Source organism: Pezoporus flaviventris, unplaced genomic scaffold (assembly GCF_033815535.1).
Source record: "Pezoporus flaviventris isolate CSIRO_AGI_PZ_B2104156 unplaced genomic scaffold, CSIRO_AGI_Pfla_v1 ptg000019l, whole genome shotgun sequence".
Taxonomy (NCBI): domain Eukaryota; kingdom Metazoa; phylum Chordata; class Aves; order Psittaciformes; family Psittacidae; genus Pezoporus; species Pezoporus flaviventris.
The window spans coordinates 86,486-102,614 of record NW_026892567.1 but is presented as its reverse complement, the minus strand read 5'-3'; the positions used below and the strand labels follow the sequence as shown (position 1 = coordinate 102,614).

The window sequence follows — 16,129 nt, the reverse complement described above, 5'->3', positions numbered from 1 at the left end:
CCATAGCTGTGCTGTGCCACCGCATGGGGTGATGGTGAGGAAGCGGGGCTCTCCCAGTCCCACCACCCCACTGGTGTGACCATGGTTGGGAGCAGCAGCATCTCCCTATGGAATACCAGGAGCCCCGGAGCCTGGTGCCACTCACCCACAGCTGTCCCAGGAGCCATGCACCAGCCAGGCCAATGCCAGCAGGATGAAGACATGGAGCAAAGCCATCGCTGTCATCACCGCTGAGGGTGACCCCAAGGTGCCACCAAGGTGCTGCCACCACCACTGAGGGTGCCACCAAGGAGCTGCCACCAAGGAGCTGCCACCAAGGAGCTGCCACCAAGGAGCTGCCACCAAGGAGCTGCAACCAAGGAGCTGCTACCAGCGGGCTGCAACCAAGGAGCTGCCACCAAGGAGTTGCAACCAAGCAGCTGCAACCAAGGAGCTGCTACCAAGGAGCTGCCACCAAGGAGCTGCAACCAAGGAGCTGCTACCAAGGAGCTGCCACCAAGGAGCTGCCACCAAGGAGTTGCAACCAAGGAGCTGCCACCAAGGAGCTGCCACCAAGGAGCTGCCACCAAGGAGCTGCTACCACCAGTGCGCCCAAAGCGCAACTGCCCCAGGGATACGGGTGCTGCATACAGGTCCCTTGGTGCTGCGGCTGATGTCATAGAGAGGCAGGTTTCATGGGGGGGGGGGCATGGGGGATTCCATGGGGGGTTCCATGGGGAGATGGAGGGGGTCTGATGGGCTTGGGATGATCTGAATCCCTATGGGATGCTCTGGAGCTCTGTGGGATGCAAAAAATGGAAGCAAATGGGGGGCACCCAAAAATGGATGGGGGCACGCCAAAGGGCAATGGAAGCAGATGGGGGCACCCAAAGGCTCAAACAAGCACATGGGAGCCCGCCAAAAGGACCAGGAAGGTGCCCAAGGAACCGCAAGGATGAGGGATGCAGGGGGCAGAAGCAGCATCCCCATGGAGCAAGGTCCCTGGTGAGGATTTATCCCACATTGATCCCAAAACCACCACTGTTTGCCCCTCAAAAGCACCCAAAATCCTGGGATTTGGTGGGCAAGGAGTGGTGAAGGGGTTGTCCTTGTATCCCAGAGCCTAGAAGCGGGATCTGGCAGCAGGAGCCTCCGTGCAGGCCCGGATCCAAGGACATGGCTGCTGCCCCAGAAGCAGCTTCCCAGCTTCTTCTTTGGGCCAAAAAGAGGTGGAATGGGGCCCAGGTTCTTGTTAAAAGCCACTTTGGGGGGGGTGGGGGGGAGTTCAAATGGTGCCAAATCCAGGGAATTTGCCCAGGAGGGGGAGGGGGAGGATGGGGAAAAGAAGGGATTGGAAAGGGATTGGTGCAGAAGGAATGGGGTTTGTGTGGTATTCCTGGAAGTGGGCATGGTTGGATGGGGCTTGGAGCATCCCGCTCCAGGGAAGGTGTCCTTGCCCATGGCAGGGGTTGGAGCTGGATGAGCTTTAAGGTGCCTTCAACCCAACCCATTCCGTGATTCCATGACTCCATGATCCCACACCTCTGTGCTGCAGTGTGGATGTTCCCTGGTGTAGGGACCTTAGGGAGGAGCTGGTGGCACAAGGGAGCTCCAGAGCATGCCACAAGCAGAGCATCCCACAGGGATTCACAGCATCCCATAGGGATTCAGAGCATCCCACAAGCAGAGCATCCCACAGGTGTTCAGAGCATCCCACAAGCAGGGCATCTGTCTTGGGTTCAGCAGAAGCAGTCATTTTTTCTCCCTCTTGGTACCTGGTGCAGGCTGAGTTTTTGACTTTCAGCCTGGGAACAGCGCTGATAACACCGACGCTTTTCGTTGCTGCTCAAACGTTCAGTCTGACCAAGGACTTTGTGAGCCTCATGCTCTGCCATGGAGGGAGGAGGAAGGGAAGCCGGGAGGAAGCAGAGACAGGACACCTGACCCAAACCAGCCAAAGAGGTATTCCATAGCACAGCACGTCATGCCCGGGAGGTAACAGGGAGTTACCCAGAAGGGCACTCACTGCTCGGTCGGGCTCGGTCGGCGGGTGGTACTGTATTCTCTTCCCTTGTTATTTCCCTTATTGTTATTATTATTGGTGTAGCAGCAGTGGTTTGTGTTACACCTTAGTTACTGGGCTGTTCTTATCCAACCCGGGGGAGGTACATTCTTTCGATTCTCCTCCCCATCCCTCCAGGAGCGGGGGCAAGGGAAGAAGGGGGGGGGGGGGGGGGAGGTGAGCGAGCGAGACTGCGTGGCTGACTGGGTTTTAAACCACGACTAAAGTTGAGATTGCGATTGCATGGGAACCTAGATACTCCTCTACCACACAACAGCAACATTTCACAGAGTAAACTTAGGCAAGAAGCTAACTCCGCACAGAAAAATTACCTTCAGCAACCAAATTGCTGTCATCCGTCAGGTCCTACTTTGTTCCTCATCTGCACAGAGCTGTTTCAGGTCTCGGTTTCCTCCTGATTTGTTAGGCTAGTCGGCCACAGCACATTTTTTTAGCACTAATGCATACCTTGAACGCAGTACCTGTTGAAATAAAAGCCACTAATTGTCCTATTTTATAAGAGACAGCTGAATATTGTTTTCAGAAACCTTAAAGAATCTTCAGCTTACCTAAAAATTGTGGTTTACTTTAATCTGTATCCGAATAATAAGCTTGTACCTTAAAGCAGAATCCATGGTTTGTTGGTGCTCCAGAAATCTTTTTGCCTGTCAAAGACATGTACGTATCACTAAGGCTGAATTCACAGAAAAACTGCAGATGCCTTGGCTCCTAAAAAGAAGAGCAATGTACTATAGTTAGACTATTTTTAGCCAGCCCCTCCAGAGAAGAAAATCAGGAGATGTAGTGGTTATGCTGGTCCAAAATAGTCTTAACATACTGTACGTTTAACTCCGACATTGTGAAATCTAGAAAGAGACAACTCAGCATCAATTTCATAATGCAGAGAAAAACCACATCAAACTAGTCAAAGAGCTCATTCTGTCAGAGAGGGAGAAAAACCGAAGTACAAGTGATGACACTTCTGGGAAAGCATCCGCTAAATTCAAGCCACAATAATATTACAGTAGGAGTCACGTTTTGAGAGCTGTATGCATTTCAAACATCAAAATAAAAGGTACTTTCATCACCTGAAAACTGTCCACTCCTCTTTCTAACCATTCTCTCCATCCTCTAAGATGAACCAAGTTAAGGAAGAAAACAAAAGAGGTTTGCTGAAGGATACAAAAGCAGCTCAATGATTACTCTGGCAGTTAGCACAGAAAATTCACAACAAGAAAAATCTTTAAGTGCTTTACGTAAAAGGTGTCTCAACTCCAGTGTATCCTGTTTAACATTATCAGGTTTCAAGAACCGCCACCAAAAAGTTGAAGTAGTAAAATGGAAAACTGTACAGTGACAGAACGTGAGAACTCGCAAAATCTTCCTGTAAAATCCCTTTATACACAGGGGTTTTTTATTTTACAGCATGAAGTAAGACAACCCCTTTTCAAAGCACCTACTTACACTTCAGCATTTTAACTACCAGCTGAAAATTGATTTTAAAAGAGTACGCTGTTAACTGACTGGAAAAATATTGATCAGAATGAAGCAAAGTTAGGCAAAAGGAAATTACTCTAAGACAATACTTTTCCAAGTTTATATCGCTCTACATTTTATCTAGAATAATTTTTTTCTTCCTTTTTATCGTTGGAAGTTGAAATTCAATTTTTTCTTATTAGAACAGATTTTAAATACATACACCTTTGCTCTAACTTCGTTATGTTATTATGTTCTCCCTTTTTTATTTTCCTTTACCTTAGATGTACCTTTAGTGGAAAAATAAAGGCCAGATCTTCTCAAAAGAAAGTACAGTTCTGTCCGGGATTTTTCCCCCTGCTCCTTTGCATGCAAATAACTGTGAATCTCAGGGGATGTGCTGGAGCTTAGGAACATCTGAAAGAAAACATCAGATATGCATTTCTCCTTCCACCTGAAACCAGCTTTCTATTTCACTAACATACTCAGACAGAACTAAGGGGAATAAACCCCTAAATCCAGTATCACACCACAGGAATTCAATTATGATTGCATCTAATCCCATTAAGAGTACTTCTGACTTAAGATGTGTAGAATGTTACACAGCTCCAAGGTATGCTAAGCAAGTTACATATTTATATAGAACGTATGGTTTGAAATGAGAGCATTAGTTATGCAATATGTTGACTTCAGCAACAAAACCAGTGTTAAGAAGTTCTGATCCCATGCCTCAGACCCTACGTATAGAAAACTGCAAATGAACGCTACCAACAGATGAAGAAGAAACAAAACAAAGCTACCTCTCCTTCCTCCTGTGTTACAAACCAGGTAAAGGAACCGATCTGAGCTAAAATTAATTCAGCAAAGAACTCACAAAAACTGCATCACAAACCCATGCAGGTCAGGTAGATGTTACCATTTTCAAAAGGAGGAGACAAAGGAGCCACCTGAAGGGGTGCCTGAGCAGGAGCTTTAGGAGCCAAAAGCAGAAGCTGGGCCAATCATCGAGACAGCTGCTCGAGATATTCAATGGCTTTGCTTTAGCCATTTCAACCAGACATTGTCAGAGCGCAACACGATTGTTACCTAGCAAGACACTGTTATCTTAGCAAAGAGCAAGTACACAGTTCTACTCAGTCTGCAGGACAAACCTGCAGAAGTACCCATTAAAAGCTGGCAACCACATTAACTTTATGCTCATTCCATGAAATGCATTATTCATTTTTATTCCTCTTCTTCCAATAAAACTGCTCAGAACAATGACTCACATCTAAGCATACTAACCTAGAATCCTTCAATTTCCAGATACGCAAAGGAACCGACGTCATTACTAAGCTCTTAAAGGAAAATTGCCCCAGGCTGCTCTGTACTATTATCAATTCTATCCAGACTTCTACAGAGATAGGCAACAAAGGCTTTTCGGGTTGATAGCTGCAGTTGCCACTGCTGCATTTTCCTCCTGTCCACTGCCACTTCCAGAAAATCGGATTTGAGGACACAAAGCAAAAGTTGAGCAGGCAAGAGACAGAATGGACACTACAGGACTGCAGGAAAATAATGAAATGAATGTGATTTTGGAAGCACACCAGGTTCTTCAGACACTAAATAATGCAGTTCAACCAAGAAACACAAGGTTGCTTTCGCTTCTACTGCTCTCCTGTCCTGCAGTCTAAATTCAGCTGGTGTGAATGCAGTAACATGGGCAGGCTTCACTTGACAGGGGAGCGTCCTAGCTCACAACAAAGAATGCATTATGCATAGCTTCACCGCTGTTCACCTGAACAGTTACGTTACAGTAAGACTAGGTACATCTGTCTACAGCGCTGCTGGCACACAGCTGGGTGCAAATGCAGTTTAAGCTATTTCAGCCACACTGAAGCAGAAGGGGAGGTTCTGGTAGGTGTTCCAGCCTGTTCATCTCCCCATTTGCCACCAATGAACAGGTTCACTGGTAGCAAACATAAAGGCTGAGTTGAAGAAGTATTTTAACTCCATAAACAACGTCAAATGGAAGCTTTAGGAAAATCTAAACGAGTCAATCAATGTAAAAAAAGAACAGCATCTTTTTGGGTTTTAGTATCTCTGCTTAACACGAAAGGAGTGCTTGGCTCGCAGCCTGCACAAGTGTCTTTCCCAGGATTTCTGCCATAAGAGCTTCAAACCAGAAGTGCTGTCATGAAAAACGCTTTTCTTACTCAGCAGACCAAAGTGGAATACAAAATACAAAGCTCAGCTTCAACAGTCATCGTTGTGCCCATGCTATCAATTAAAATAAAGGAGCAATAATGCTAGGAAAAACGCAATCCCAGATCCATCTTTTTCTTTCTAAGACAGCTGAGGACTGTGTGAGAAAGTACAACCTGAGCAAGCTGAAGTTAAACTAGTAAACGTCAGAAGGAATGCGCAGTAAAAATATTTCAGAGTCAGAACTGAATGCAGTAAACACCTAGAACTAAGGATAGGAGAAAAGATCCCTTCTTCGGGATTTTTGTTCTGGCTTGGTTTTGGAAGGGTTTTCTGTTGTTGTTTTGGTTGTTCGTTGGTTGGTTGTTTTTATTTAACGGAGGTATGTGCAAATTTACGACTGGGGGAATGGATCCCTCTTCAAACAGATAACCAATATATGCCTAATATCAGAAAAATAAGTCCTTAATACAGGAAGATGAATTGCAGAGTTAAATGATGGTATGCTGCAGGCAGGGATTACCAGTCACACGGTACGCAGAAACAAACTTGCACCCTCTCTCCCATGCAGTGAAATATATAACATGATTTGTAGGCTGGTGTCAAACGTCACCATGTCTTTCCGAGAGTAGCGTATGACAGCACCAAGGACTCAATGATGATTTGCTTAACTGCAAAGCCAACCCATTGAAAACCAATCTGAACAAAAACCAAAGCAAAATAAATGCCTTTTGTTGGTAAAAAAACAAATCAATCAACAGGTGAGAAAACAGAACAGGAAAAAAACATTGCACTGTCTCAGATTAATACAACAAAAATCAGAAACTCTAGATGTCTCTAAATGCAATGAAGTTTGAGAGCCATACTCGTAACTAGAAACCTTATCTGTCTGCACCTGCAACATTTTGAATGAAAGACTGGCTGCAGTAGCATGGAAAATATTTGCTAAGGTGGACGCTTCTCAAGCATTACACACTATTTCTGACAGTCAAAGAAGCCAACATTTTCCCAAGGCTCTGTGAATCCAGTTTGAATTTGATGACTGATTTCTTCAAAGATGTGACGACAGTTGGCAGTGATCCAGCCCAATGCTGCTGGGAATGAGCAGGATTTTGCCCTGAACCTGCTGACAAATTCTAGGGCCCCAAGCAGTGCCAGTGAAGAGCTGTTACTGACTCTCAGTATTGTCTCCTGTTGACTTCAGTCAGTCTGAGAGCTTTAGACTGGCAGAAAGGCCAGAAAAACCTAGAAGGGAAAATGAGGAAAGGCAGACTGGACATGCCGAGGAGATTGACAAGAGACTGAAGTTCTGTGCACGGCTATTTCAGCCTGAAATCTGGAACAGAATCGGACGGGAAACTGCTCAGGGACAGAGAGACTTTCTGTGGCAGAATGGTTAGAGAAAGAAAGCTTAACTCTGAAATCTGTGAAGGCAGAGAATGAGAACAACTCAGAACATGGGGGAGTGGGGCAAGAGATGGCAATGGGGAAGGCCAAAAGGAAAAGTCACTACCAGGAATTCTACCTTTCACAAAAGGATGAGTGCCTGTCTTGGTAAGCCCGCTGTGTCTTTAACTTAATTTTTGCATATATAAAATTTATTTTGTTATGCTTATTTAGGAAAGGCATGTGCTCTCTTCTTTAACATATCCTACATCAGGTGCAAGGTTCTTTTTATTCCTCTGGAAGACAGGTTGGACATGTGCTGTCTACAATAGGTTTTTCTAATGTATTCACATCACATGTAAAAAGCTATTAGAAAGAAGCTGCGAAATTGGCCAACAGAACTCTGAACTTCAAGTCTACTGACCAAACCTGAATATCAGTTGCATCTATTAAACAGTGGGCAGTGGGAGGGGAATAGGTTTATTCTTAAAAACAAAACCAGAAAGAACTGTAATTACCCAAGTAATTTCAATCTTCTGTTTTTGAGGGTGTCACTGTTAAATTTAAAACACTGACACACTGCATAGTGAAAAAAGATCATTTACAAATACAATTAAATATAAAACCTCCAACATTAAAAATTGGAGAAATGTTATTCACAGACAAAAAAACAAGCCAAACCAAAACAAAAAAAAAAGAAAAAAAAAAGGGGGGGGGGGAAGAAATCTAGGATAAAATTTTGACCCTTCAAAGGAATTTAAAAAAAAAAACCACCAACACCTTATTGACTTCAGTGAGGGTAGGATATCACCTACTAACGACTCAGTTCTGTCAACACTCTAGGCTGTGCAGTCTATTCATTGGAAATGCTGTCATGAGTAAAGAGAGGCCTCAGATAAAGAGCTTCATGCTACCTTCCTTCTTGAAATGATTTTAAGCATACGATTTGCTTAAATAGCCTACAGCAAGACTTCCAGATTATTCACACTGCCTACCACTAGACATGTACATACAGTGTTGTCTCAGAGAAACCATATTCTAATAAATATGGCTTCTAATTCTAATAGTGACACACTTTATTTTTAGGCTATAGGTCAAACCTCTCTTCGGTACACACAGACATCTGGTGTAGGTCAGACCTAGTAATTTCACTTAGCACACGCTAAATGGATAGCAGGCAGTTAACTGGTTTTTGTTCTGAGGCTATTCAGATGTTCTGACTTAATGCCATCAGCCAAAATACTCACTTTCAATGAAAGTCAAGAAAAACATACTTGAAAAATATTTTACTCGCTCACTGCTCAATCCACAAAAAACTATAAAAGTATCAGAAGTGATTTTTTAATCACTTGTAAGCACTGAGTTGGTAAAACTAATGTCTCTCTTGCTACTTGACCGAGCACATCACAAAGAATAACCAAGACCGTTAACTTGTCTTAATGAAAGTTTCCAAGGATATAGCGACTGGCTGTGAACAACTGACCCAACAGCTTCTGCTGAAACGGGCGTGAGGACTGCACAGTTCACAAAGGTATTCTCTGCCTCATGCCTCCTAAGTTTTATTGAACAAAATACAATTAAACAGACAATACACCATAAAACAGCAACAGAGGAGCGTTCACAACAGATTTTTCCATCTATCAAAATGGGGTGTAACCATTACCTCTTTAGAATGATTCTTAATCTTACCCACAAGCTCTGCACATTCGCTGTGTATCCTATATGGGCAAGAGCATCCAAATCAAATGTTTATGTTACACTGCAAAATCTACTTGATATTTGGGTAGCAAAAGTGAACCAATTTTCATTGGATATGCAGCATCTGTAGAAATTAATTCTTTTTATTTAGGTTTGTAAAAATTATTTACAGAATCTACTTCTGTATGTGTCAATTATATTTAATTTGAAACATTTTTAATCCATTGGGGGTTAGCTTAACCTCCTGACTAAACATCCATTTTTATAAGGATATAACTTTTTAATACAGAAGAATGTTTTGAGAATTATTTATTTAATGTTTTTCCTTTACTGGTGGATGCTAGAGTAGAATTTATTATATAATTAAAAAAAAAACTCAACAACCTAGCTTTAATATTTCTTTTAGTTTTACCTTTCAAATCCTGTGTTCTTATGTTGCCTTTCCAACCAGTCTTTATCCCCAAAACTCACACATAGGCTTGTTGTCTTAAGACCACTGAAAGTTCTTCTATTAATTAATTTTTCTAGTGACAAGCAAGCAAGAGTGATGAGTATGTTTCCACCTTTAGTACTCATTTTTCCCCTCTTTGGGAAGTAAGACCATGATCCCTGATATGGTCATTCTGTGAATCTATTCCCACTGTAAGTTAAAATCTTGTGTCCACTTAAAGATGACTAACACTGAGTGACCTACCTTGTTTTTCCCCAAAGCCTACAGTAGCCTTCCAGCTAACAAATCATACTAGTCACTCTGAATTTTCTACTCATTAAGTTTAACCTTTTAAGCCTTTTTTTTTAGCGGGTTGTATCACATTCCCATTTCCTCATTATCCTACCAATGCCTGCTGTTAAGTATGTGCCAAGTACTGCAGCACTCCACCTTTTTAAGGAAACAGGGTCTTTCACCTGAAATACCCAAGAAAGGCATTAACCATTTTTACTTCATCTTCTGTTTTGACACTCCGAAAGAATGCCTAAGTTTCCAAGTGCGGTCATACAGTAACTGTCTGGCAGGGACACACCACTTCATACCTCATATGGAAAAAAGTAGTAACCATATTTTGAGGTATTCATAACCTAGGAACAGATCCAACAGTGGCAAAGAATTATGCTCACAAAAAAACAGGCAATGGGAAATTCTAAGCTATGCTGGCTCATCTTCATTCAAAGATTACACACCTGTAATATCCCAGAGTGGCTTACAGCTGCATGGGGCTCACTTGGAAAAAGGTATCATATGATCCGGAAAAAAGCTCTGGAACAATAACAATTTGTATCAAAGTTCAAGAAAAATAAATATAAAACTTCCTATCCCTTTTGGATGCAAAATTAAAGTTCTCCATGCCCTGCAAGAAACTGCAGGTTCTCTGATCCAGTAATCCACATTTACCTTACTATCATTCCTCAATTTGTGGTATCTGATATATTATTTGCTGAAAACCTTAAAAACTTTGAGAAAACATCACCAGTTTCTGGAATCAAGAGGGTTTCCTACACCACTACTTGGCTCTTAGTGCTGTTTTTCTAGTAGTAATTTCTATTGCTATTGACGTTTAAGAGTTGCCTCGGGGTTCAACGTGCTGCAAAGTAGGGGCAACATATGCCAACAGTGTTTTCTACTGCTTTCCTTACACTAGAAACCCAGCAAACCTTTTTTGGAAAAACTGCCAGTAATAGAGAATAAGTCCTCTCAGTTTTTATCTAACTATCCACTTTGTGTACGAATATCAGTTAGATCTGACAACATCAATATGGTATGGTTAAAAAGTCCACATTTAAAGTGTTGATTTCATTATCAAGGAAAGCTCAAGGGGTAATTTATGGATAGACCTGCAGCTGGGGAGTTCAGTACACTCATGCAAATATGAACCAGCCAAGAATTTGATCACTACTTAGGAAGTAAAGGCACAGCTACAGGTTGGGCAGAGAAGAGATTCAGAGCAGCCCTGTGGAGAAGGACCTGGGGGTGCTGGTCGATGAGAAAATGAACATGAGCCGACTTCAGTGTGCACTCCCAGCCCAGAAAGCCAACCGTATCCTGGGCTGCATCAAAAGGAGCGTGACCAGCAGGGCAAAGGAGGTGATCCTGCCCCTCTACTCTGCTCTTGTGAGACCTCACCTGGAGCATTGTGTGCAGTTCTGGTGTCCTCAACATAAAAAGGACATGGAACTGTTGGAACAAGTCCAGAGGAGGCCATGAGGATGATCAGGGGACTGGAGCACCTCCCGTATGAAGATTGGCTGAGAAAGTTGGGGCTGTTCAGCCTGGAGAAGAGAAGGCTGCATGGAGACCTCATAGCAGCCTTCCAGTATCTGAAGGAGGCCTATAGGGATGCTGGGGAGGGACTCTTCAGTAGGAATTGTAATGACAGGACAACGGGTAACGGGTTCAAACTTAAACAGAGGAAGTTTAGACTGGATATAGGGAAGAAATTCCAGGTGAGGCACTGGAATGGGTTGCCCAGGGAGGCTCTGAATGCTCCATCCCTGGCAGTGTTCAAGGCCAGGTTGGACGAAGCCTTGGGTGGAATGGTTTAGTGGGAGGTGTCCCTGCCCATGGTAGGGGGGTTGGAACTTGATGATGTTAATGTCCTTTCCAACCCTAACTATTCTATGATTCTAAGTTTTCCCAAGGTCTGAACAAGTTTGAAGCTAATATTCCCTTGACCATCAAATGTCCAGTGACCTTCATTTTTAATAAAACTGAACTACTGGTAGGGTTGATTCATATCAACAGAGCATCCCTGCTACACCTGGGTTCACAGTACCCAGAAGAATGACTCAGCAGAAACAGTAAACTCTCTGATCAACCACAGTTGCTTATGCTAGTCATACCTGCATGTCTGCCACACTCCACAGCTGGTTCCAAGCACTGGCTAACCAACACACTTCTTTGAAAGCTTCTCAACTAACCATTGACGTTCTCAAGCTTAGGATTTTTCACTGGTGCAATGACACCTCTAGACTGGGGAGTACATGATTTGCCCAGAGAAACACAGGTGGAGAAAGAAAAAGCCTCAGATCTCTTGGATCTTTTGTTACCTTAATATTTACCTTTTCATCTTTTTCACAGGTAGATAATTTGAGTTCCCTGCCACTGTTCACCTTTCAAGTCCTCATACATTTCTATTTCTCCCTTTGACATCTGAAACAAGCTGGCTTTACAAAAGACGGCATTACCAGTGACCCAAATACACCATGCATTTGAGCAACCAGAGGGTGAACTCCTCCAGCTGAGCCAGGACTGCTTCCACGGCCTTTGTCATCAGCCACAGCCTGAATTAGCAACATTAACCTTTGGCAATACCCTTGAATTAGGAGTTGTCTCTGCTCTCCTTCCATTCCTTACATACACTAACTCTGGCTTCACTTCCACTTGCTCCTAACAGGCTACAGCTGCTCACAGCCCTTTGTGTCAGCTGTCATGTAGCTGCAGCTGTGAGAAGCTGCCACAGGGCACCACTGGCCCAGAACATCCAATTTTCACTTAAACAATAAAATCCATCTTTGCTACAGATGCCCCTCCTCACACTGCTTCATTTTATGTTTTGTTGTCACTCGATGGAAACTTCACTCAATTTCAATCACTTTATTTTGTTGCAGGTCTATGTGCAAACTTCAATAAAGTTAAGCCCATGCCTGCATGATGTTTATAGCTGAGACTAATTAACAGCTGAGCTAGTGGAGAGGCAAAGATATGTTGCTTGGCCTCCCTCTGCTCAGCTTTGGGCCAAGGCAGGGGAGCAGGCCTGCTGTCCTGTCGCTGGTCACTCCACTAAGGTGGTCGTGTGTTCTCAGAAGCCCCAACAGAAGGTGGGGATGCTCAAAGGCTGGTAGTTGCGAAGCAGAGGAGGAGAGGTGGGCAGGCTGCCTTACCTTGCCTGGGCGGCAGTCTGCTGGCCCTCCCTTCGCTGTTTTGTCTCCTCCAAGGCTGCTTTTGGTTCCATCCTGTACATGGTAGGTCCTTTTCCATAGACGTCCAGTTCCACCTTGGGGAAAGCAGCAGGACCTGGTGTCTGTAAGAGAGGCAGGGAGGTTGCTGGGTACACAAGTGTTCTGCTGACAGGAAGGGTACTCAACAAAGTGATCACACACTCGCTGTACAACATGCACAGTGGATTAAACCAGCACACTAAAGCAAACAAGCACAGTAAAGCGAACTGGGTAGATATTTCTATACAGTAAGTAAGTACAGTAAAACAAATTGTGTACATGTATATAAGTAAAGTACAGATGACAATTAGCAGTGCATCGAATCAATACTGCATAGAGAGGCCAGAGACTTAGAAGAAAGACATCACCAGCCATCATCAAACCATCCTCCAGGCCCACACTTCAGCTGGGAAGCCCCATTGCAGCCATTGCCGGGAGACTCAGGTAATCAGGAAAGTTCCTACGAGGTCCATCCACACGTAGGTGAGGCCTCGGAGTCAGCTACAAGAGGCTCCTGCTTTTGTACCCTTAGAAACACAAGGGGCTTTATGCCAGCTCTGCCACTCTTTACTCGTGGGCCCGTGCAGTTCCTCATCATCTCAGTGTTGGTCACACTGACAGCATTGGCCAGGTGGCCCAGCGTGCCCAAGCAGGAAGCTCACGGAACAGCTGCACCCTCATGGTTTCCTGCCTCTTTCCGACAAACACTCACCATGAACATACACACATGGACTCTGCCAAATACACTGTGAAAAACCCACACTGGGTTGTCTCTCAGTCAGGAGAGGGAATCAACTCTCAGCGAGGTTCCCATCCGTTACAGTCACAGCCAAATCCAAGCGCAGGAGCGGTATGCACATAGAGATGGAGACGAAAATGGAGATAAGAAAAATAACGTAAAAGAATATTTTCTTTTCACAAAATAATGGAAAACAACCAAACTTGTCTTCCTGATACAGACACTCAAGTTTTCTACTGCAATTGAAAACAATCTGAACAAAACAAAACTCTCTTGGAGCCAAGACTACCCATTTTCTAAGAGCCTTCTCAGCTTTCACAGTGGCACACACAGTCCTGACTTCCACAGGAGGAACTCAAAGGTACGCTTCTGTTGAGCTGGACATTTGTGATGGATGATCTGTGGGAGTATGGGCCCTGAATTCCCCATGAGGGAGGCCATCTCTGCTTTTATAACAGGGACACAGGGCTATGACTTCAGTTTTCCAGAGAAAAAGAATGTTGTGCTTTGATTTGATTAACCCAGCTGTGATTGATGCAAGAAGCCTCAGTGTCTGTGTTTCAGGCAGCTTGCTTGCACAAGTCACACAGTGTTTATGGTCAAGATTTCACGTGCCACATGCCTGACATATTACTTTGGCCTCTTAAGTAGAGAAAGAATGCGTTTCACATGGTATCTGCAAACTATGAACAGCACTAATAAGAAGAGGACTTGATCTTACAAAGTGCTGTGCTTATTCAGCCCTGCAGATAGAAGAGATCTTTCCAGTCTGTGCTGTGGGCTTCAGGTTTTAGTTAGGCCTGGATCTTTGTGACAGTTCATTTTAAGCTATGGTACAGTTCCCTCAGCAGATGCAGCATCAATACCTCCAGATGTTTGTATAGACTAGTGCCAGTTTGCTTAGCCACTGCACTCACACAAAGCAGCAAGTCCACTGTCTGCAAGGAAAATGATTCATATCCCCATGAGGGTGCCCGAGCACAGTCACTGTATCTCACAAGCCAGATTCCACCAGAGCTGAGAATCATGAGTCTGCTCCTTGGGTAAGGAGCATTCTGGAGGGTAGATTTTGTCTAGTTAAGCCCACCAGCACTTTTGGATCACTGACTACTGCGGCGCTTGAGCCTTTTGGGCATCTCCCCACTGCCCCAGTCCTGCCAGCCCATCTGTGCCAAGCACTTACAATCAACTGAGGGAAGCAGAGTAATGAGGACGCATTTAATGAAATGCTCAGTACTACTAAGGCCATAAATGACAGAATCACAGAATACCTCCCTACTGAACACAAGTGCACGTGTCCTGTCTTTCACACAACTGCCTCCTGTGCTCTTCAAGATGCCTTCCTCAGCTTATGTGGTTTACCTTTAATGCTTATTTCTATTCAAGGTGGTTTGAATCCTATTAACCCTTAAAGCTCTCACAATGCAATCAGAGAAACCCAAGCTGGATCAAACTATTTTTACAGAAGTCACCTGTTAGAAACAGGCATGCCAGGAGGTAAATTGCTCTTTTGTTAGATTTATTCTCCATTACCTTTATGCAGATGTTGGTTTGGGGCTGCACCTGTGGAGCTATTGGTGACTCCCATCCAATGCAAGTGGGTGTAGTCACTGGCAGCAGATGTCTGCATTCAAGACATGGTGCCACCTGAAGAACAAGCCACATCACATCATGTCATGAAGGCTATCAAGAGGTTTTCAGTATTTTCCTGGTTAGAGTCTGCAGCAGCAAAGTCACTAGAAACACTGAAGCTGACAGCCACAGCTGCTGGGACGGATCCTTACAGATCAAAGGCTACTGAGAAAATAGGAAGACAACTGGAAAGAGTGACTTTACTGACAACTAAAACTAGGTCAGAAAGGTACTAAGTTAGTTCTCAGTAAAATTAAAAAGCCAGAGAGAAGATAGAGGCATCACTGTAAAAACTTGGTGCTCTTACATATATGCCACACCTGGCACCATTTAAGGTTTGAGGCATGATGGATCTTCTGTAGCTATGACACAAGCAGTAGTTACTAACTAACTGCACTAGTTAGCACTGGAACAAGATGCATGCACAGGTCCTGAAGATGCGGTGGTTGTTGATGCAGCATGAAGAGGAACCTGAATTTGGTCATGTTTCCTGACACTGGTGAAGAAAACACAATTTACTTTCCCAGTCTTACCCCTACTAACATAACTGGCACTGGAAGGAATCTGTGGTTCATTTTGCCCATTATTTAAGAATTACATCCTGTGCTAAAGGTATGGAACAAAATCACAGAATCTCAGAATCCCAGGCTGGTTTGGGTTGGCTCCTTAATGAAATGTGCCCTCATAAAAATCATGAAATGCAAACAAAAGTCTCAAGGCTCAAAGTTTCACATGAACACATAAGTAAGGTTTTATAATTATAGAATATATATAATTATATAAAAATATACCTAATTAAAATTATCCATAATAATAATAGAAATGCTTATATATCTCTCTTACCATTATAAATCATACAGTCTAAGAGAAATGCTTTTCAGCCCTCTGGGCTCATGACACCTCAGACCATAGGTGCACACGTGTGTGTGCCCGTGCTGCGGGGGCGGCAGTCGGGTCGGGGGGGCTGCAGCATCTGCAGAATGGCTTCCCTACATGTAAAACCTGCACTTGCTGGATATGTGACAGGGCTCACGTCCAGC

At 43.9% G+C, this 16,129-nt stretch overlaps 1 long non-coding RNA gene across 1 annotated transcript in view; it reads right to left on the bottom strand.

The window, feature by feature from the left end:
• LOC133270201 (uncharacterized) overlaps nt 1–15,210 on the bottom strand; it is a 378,511-nt gene extending 363,301 nt beyond the window's left edge. The window contains exon 1 of the long non-coding RNA XR_009743689.1: nt 14,991–15,210. This is a non-coding gene — a long non-coding RNA (uncharacterized LOC133270201). The remainder of the gene's footprint in view (nt 1–14,990) is intronic.
• Nucleotides 15,211–16,129: the final 919 nt, after the last annotated feature.